This window comes from Dendropsophus ebraccatus, chromosome 14 (genome assembly GCF_027789765.1).
Source record: "Dendropsophus ebraccatus isolate aDenEbr1 chromosome 14, aDenEbr1.pat, whole genome shotgun sequence".
NCBI classification, from domain to species: Eukaryota; Metazoa; Chordata; class Amphibia; order Anura; family Hylidae; genus Dendropsophus; species Dendropsophus ebraccatus.
The window spans coordinates 48,697,202-48,703,201 of record NC_091467.1 but is presented as its reverse complement, the minus strand read 5'-3'; positions in this window follow the sequence as shown (position 1 = coordinate 48,703,201).

Sequence of the window (6,000 nt, the reverse complement as noted above, 5' to 3'; positions counted from 1 at the left end):
TACTTTTACGAGAAATATACGTTGTGTGAACATGGCCTAAGGCTGTATTCCCAACTGTGTATCCCATATCCCAAGAAAATTATTGGTGGGTGTTCAACCCCTGGGACCCCCACTGATCATCAGAACAGAGGGACCCCCCCCCCCCCCAAATGAATGGCGTGCACCACTATAGGACACATGCAGTGTTTACTGTTAAATTCAATGAAAAAATGTCCTTGAAATATGGGCAATTTTTGCATGAACTTTAAGGATGAGAGTCGTCTTCTTTCCACATGGATGAACCATTATGGTCATAAATTCAGCACCCACAATACTGCCCACCGATAACTCAGCAATGCTGGCAATGGTTGCTGATGGTCTCCAGCACAGAGCTGCAGTAGCTGTGGGCCCCTCTTCTCTGCATTCCCTGAGTTCATCCCATGTGTGTAGGTGCATTATTAATGAATTTCCTCCGCTTATGTTACCTGCAAGAAAGCGCCCAACTCCCTGCGCTCTGCTCTAATGCACTGTCCTACTTTCTTACATAAACCTATCCAATTTCCCCAGCCACTGCAGTAATCAAAACCCAGCACTGTCACCCCCACACCCAGGCCCGCACTTCACTTGGCTCAGCCTAATGTCTTCCAAGTATCAGATTGTGCTGTCACCGGGATAGGCATCCACCTCTATTAATGAGGACTGCAACAGAATAGAATGAATGGCCCTGGATCCCTCATTTATATACATACACACACATATATATATATATATATATATATATATATATATACACACACAGAGAGAGAGAGAACATTCCCCTATTAATCTTAATTTTATTATGTTCGAAAAAAGCATTAGTTTCAACTTTATATCTATCATCAACTATATATCTGGCACCATTGATAGGTTTTTGGTGAACCATTTAATGAAGACAATATTATAGTAGTAGTTTTATTTTTGTGTATGGGGCAGTATTATAGTATCCAATCAATCAATCAATGTAAGTAGGGTACATCAAACCATAAATTTACATCTGTCCTTCACTATCAAAATCAGGCAAAATATGGGGAGAAGGATGTATGATAAAATATAATTTTTATTTCCAATTATAAAAATAAATTTTACACACAGTGTTATGTACAACAGTGATATATACAACAATTATGGTCTCCAATCTGTCTCCAAGTCTCAGTGCCTACTAATCAAAGGTTCGAACCACAATAAGTATCCAAATTTCCAGACACATCAAGGGTCAACCACTAACATCAGACACAAACAGTAATACCGTTTCTCAGACGGAGAGAGAAAAGCACCGGAGTAAAACAGCTACCACATTACTCCCTACTGTTAGGCTAGTGTCGCCAAATGCACAAAAGTGGGAAGTCAGGTAAGTCAATTACCGATCATAAACTATCAACAAGGTACCAATTACCATGTCCAACGCATTTCAAAGACCAATGTCCGTCTTATCATCAGGGGCCAAGCGGTCACAAGTACATGGTACGTATTCAAAACAATTTAGACGTGTGAATAATAACAAAAACACACGATATTGGGATGGTGCTTCCAGCGGGGACCAACAGTGGCTATTATACTCACTATCCCAAGGAACAGCATAGACCCGCAGGTAAAGGTGTCCAGAGTGTAGCAGTGGCTGGTACCGGACACTGTGAGGGAGGGTGAGGAGAGTAGTATAAGTGCCCAGATGAACCTTTCCTCAAACCATGTCTATTGAGGTAATATTAGAAAATACTCACTCAACCCGTTGGGTCAGTTGGCTAGTAGGTGAGTGTAGCGAGCCGTGTCAGTGCCTACCTAAAAATAGAGCATTCAATGCATTAGCTAGCTAGACATCGTATTGCACAAGCAAGATATCCACAATGGCAAGATACTTACTGTTTGGTCCTCCCCTCTGGGAATTGCATCCTCTCATCCCGCAGTGGCAGAATGTCGGGAGCGTTGATCGGACTCGGGCCCATGTGACATCATCATGGCCTCAGGAGCGCACTAGCCTCAATCCCCTCCCCCTGATCCGCCCTTGGTGGGAGTGGTCTGCCCCGTAAGGTAAACAGAGCGGCATGCTAGTGCCGACTGTGCTCCAAAGTCCGTTTCAGGCAATCTATGGCTACAAAAGAAAGTGATCCCAGGCTGCCCCCGTGGTGTTCATGGATGTGTCTAGCCAAGGGGGTATCTTGCTTGTTCCTGATGTCTCCCAAGTGCTCGAGAATTATCCTGCACCACTCCCTGATTGTTTTCCCTACATATTGTTTTTGGCAGGTGCAGGTAGCCAGGTAAATCACCGCTTTACTACTGCAGTTGAGAAAAATATTGATGGTGTGTATTTTCCCTGTGTTTGTGCTCCTGAAAAGTTTTATTCTGGTCACGTGGTCACAGGCCTTGCAATGCCCACAGGCATAACACCCCCTGCCTTGTAGTGTGTGGAGCCAGGTATTTGGTCTGCAGAGGGGATTCAAGTGGCTATGAGTGATCATGTCCCCCAGATTCCTCCCCCTCCGGTAGGTGATAAGTGGGTATTCCCCAATTACATCTTTTAAATCCGGATCCAATCTTAGGATCTTCCAATGACGGGAGAGGACGTTTCTCACCTCATATGATATTACACTCACCACTGCATGTGCACGCTTTGCGGAGGTTAACGGTCACTGACCGACGCGGTGTGGAGTTAGCGTAGGGACCCGTGTGAACCAGGGGACCTGCACGTGGTACATGGGGCTATTTTGGTTTGATTTAATTATATACAGACACCCTGGTGTTGATTTTTAAAATAGGCCTAGTATCATAGATGGGATATGCAGCCGTTCCTTTCTCTCCATGTCGTGTTTTACAGTTCTCCCTTTTCTGAACAGCTTGCACTCCTTTATAAGACCCACATGACCAAAATTAGCAGGATATGCCTGTGCTCACATATCAGTACCTTATGTCTTCCCCATTATGTGTGGGCAGAAGTGGTGAGTATAATACCATATTCATACTTGTGTTGTTTGGGGGCAGCCTTCCCCGTCGGTTGTGCTGGCCGGGTTCTGGTGGGGCATTTTGGGTTTGTTCTTGTGACATTGGGGTTGCAGGGCCATTCCATGGCCTCCCTTCCCTGCATGTGCACGCTTTGGGGGGTTGGCAGTCACTGACCGACACGGTGTGGAGTTAGCGTAGGGACCTGTGTGAACCAGGGGACCTGCACGTGGTACACAGGGCTATTATGGTTTGATCAAATTACATACAGTCACCCTGGTGTTGATTTTTAATATAGGCCTAGCGGCATTAGTATCAGCCATAGATGGGATGTGCAGCCGTTCCTTTCTCTCCATGTCGTGTTTTACAGTTCTCCCTTTTGTGAACAGCTTGTACTCCTTTATAAGATCCACATGACCAAAATTAGCAGGATATGCTTGTGCTCACATGTCAGTACCTTATGTCTTCCCCATTCTGTGTGAGCAGCAGTGGTGAGTGTAATACCATATTCATACTTGTGTTGTTTGGGGGCAGCCTTCCCAGCCGGTGGTGTTGGCCGGGTTCTGGTGGGGCATTTTGGGTTTGGTCCTGTGACAGTGGGGTTGCAGGGCCATTCCATGACCTCCCTTCCCTGCACATGCACGCTTTGCGGGGGTGGCGGTCACTGACCGACACGGTGTGGAGTTAGCGTAGGGACCCGTGTGAACCAGGGGACCTGCACGCTGGTACACGGAGCTATTATGGTTTGATCAAATTACATACAGACACCCAGGTGTTGATTTTTAAAACAGTCCTAGCGGCATTAGTATCAGCCATAGATGGGATCTGCAGCCGTTCCTTTCTCTCCATGTTGTGTATTGTAGTAGTTATATTCTTGTACATAGGAGCAGTATCTGGTTGGTCTTTTTCACTTGTGGCACTATATGGTATTTGCCTGACAGCTCAGTCAGAGATGGTATTGTCGTGATGCCAATGCTTGTCCAGCACACAGGTGTGATGTTGGTACCTGCTTTGTGTTTGTGGCTGGCTGTAATCCCCAAATGGTCGATGACCTGCTGGGTTGTAGTGGGTCCCTTGGGCTCTTTTCCCGGTAGTCTTGAGTGGCAACTGACCCACCCGAACTATCAGTACTGCCACCCACAGAAAGGGGAAAAATAACCCAAGGTGTATGGTTGGTGTGTGTATGGATGCTGGTGCATACAAAAGATGACCCAGAGTCCCAGTGTTATCAAAAATAGAACAGCTTTACTGTCGAACTCTTCAGTAGCACAATACACTTTCGTAGAATAGATAAATCTTCACATAGACTTAAGTGCTTAGACTTGTTGTGCTTGAGAAGTTGCTTAGAAAAGGAGAATAGAAGAGAGGTAGTTGTATCAGTGATTGGAGAGTTGAGAAGTGTTGGTCAAAGGAGCCCTGACCAAGTGTAGCAATGTACTCTGCCAGAACTTTTGAGAAGACTTTATAGTGAGACTTTTACTTGTACCCGTGTTTAGACTATGTTTGACCACCCTGTGCCCTACACTGTTGAGTGACCCGTCCTAATAGGGTGATAGAAGCCCCAGTCATGGTTATCTGGGCGAAGCTAAGCTCCCAGGGGTGTCTCAGTTACCTGCACTGCGAGATAGGATATGTAGACCTTTCTTGGTCGTTTTTTCCTATCCAAGCTAGTTCCTCTTCTGTTTCAGGATACTGCCCTGCACTTTTTAGACCGGTTCTCGGCACGGGTTCGGGTGTTCCTTAACTCTTTTCCCTTAAAGTGCTTAGCACTTCATAATATAGTAGTAGAAGTAGTAGTAGAAGAACTAGTTGTCTCTGGCTGAATCTGATCACACTTGGGTGTTAGACTAGACTGCCCTTTTGTCCCGGACAAGGGCCCTGACATAAGCCAGGCCCTGGCTTGGCGACAGCAGTGACGTTTGCTCTCTGTGTTTGTCTCCCACCAGAATCTGGAAAATACTCAACTGCACTTCCTCCACCAAGTAACTAAGTTCCTCCAGGGGCTTCTGTATGCTTTGCTGTGAGTGGTGGAAATAAGTGTGTGCACAAGAGAAAAGGGAAGACATAGGTCAGAAGTAGAAAGCACCTCCTATTGGTCAAGAATAACACATGGCATATAATAAAGCATTAACCCATGAACCTCCTCAGCTGTGCAATACATAGGAATACAAAATACTGACACCTAGTGGCGAAACTGTATAGTACTCATTATCACCACTTAACCTGAAGGAAAGAGTTTTATGAGAGGTGCACAGGAGAGATAAAAAACACCCGTGGTGGGACACCACACTTGTGCATAGGGGCAGTATTATAGTAGTTATATTCTTGTATATAGGAGCAGTATTATAGTAGTTATATTCTTGTCATAGGAAGCTGTATTATAGTAGTTATATTCTTGTATATAGGAGCAGTATTATAGCAGTTATATTCTTGTACATAGGAGCAGTATTATAGTAGTTATTTTATTGTACATAGTTGGCAGTTATATATTAGTTATACTTTTATTTATAATTAACAGAATTACAAAAGAAATTGCAAAAATGTGCTGAGGCCAATAGTCAAGTCTCTTTCCCTCACTCTTTGTGACATCCCTACATTCTACTTGAAATTGCACTTAGATGACTGACAAGATTTACTTGCCTGTTAGACCTTATCAGCTGTGGATTGTAACTGGATGTTTTCTGACTATATGGATTGCTTACTATACTGTTATTAGTTATGTTCAATCCCTCTAAAGATGGACTGTTGAGGGTGAAGAATTCTACATAGCAGTCCCTCTCCAGGCAGTGAGCCTCAATGTTCACATGTCATACACCAGTACAACCATATAACATATCACTGCCTGATGGCTGGCTGGCATGAGGGTGACTGTCACTTTAGCTCAGAAATCACCAGGGCAGAACACAGCTCCCCCCAAGTATTCTGTGGAGGAGAACATCAAGTGACATGCTGCTTTAGATCTGTTAATCATGACCACCAGGCTAAGAACCAGGGGGACTTGCTAATCCAGAGCTACCTTACCATGTAACGTGCCCGCTGGCACCGGATCAG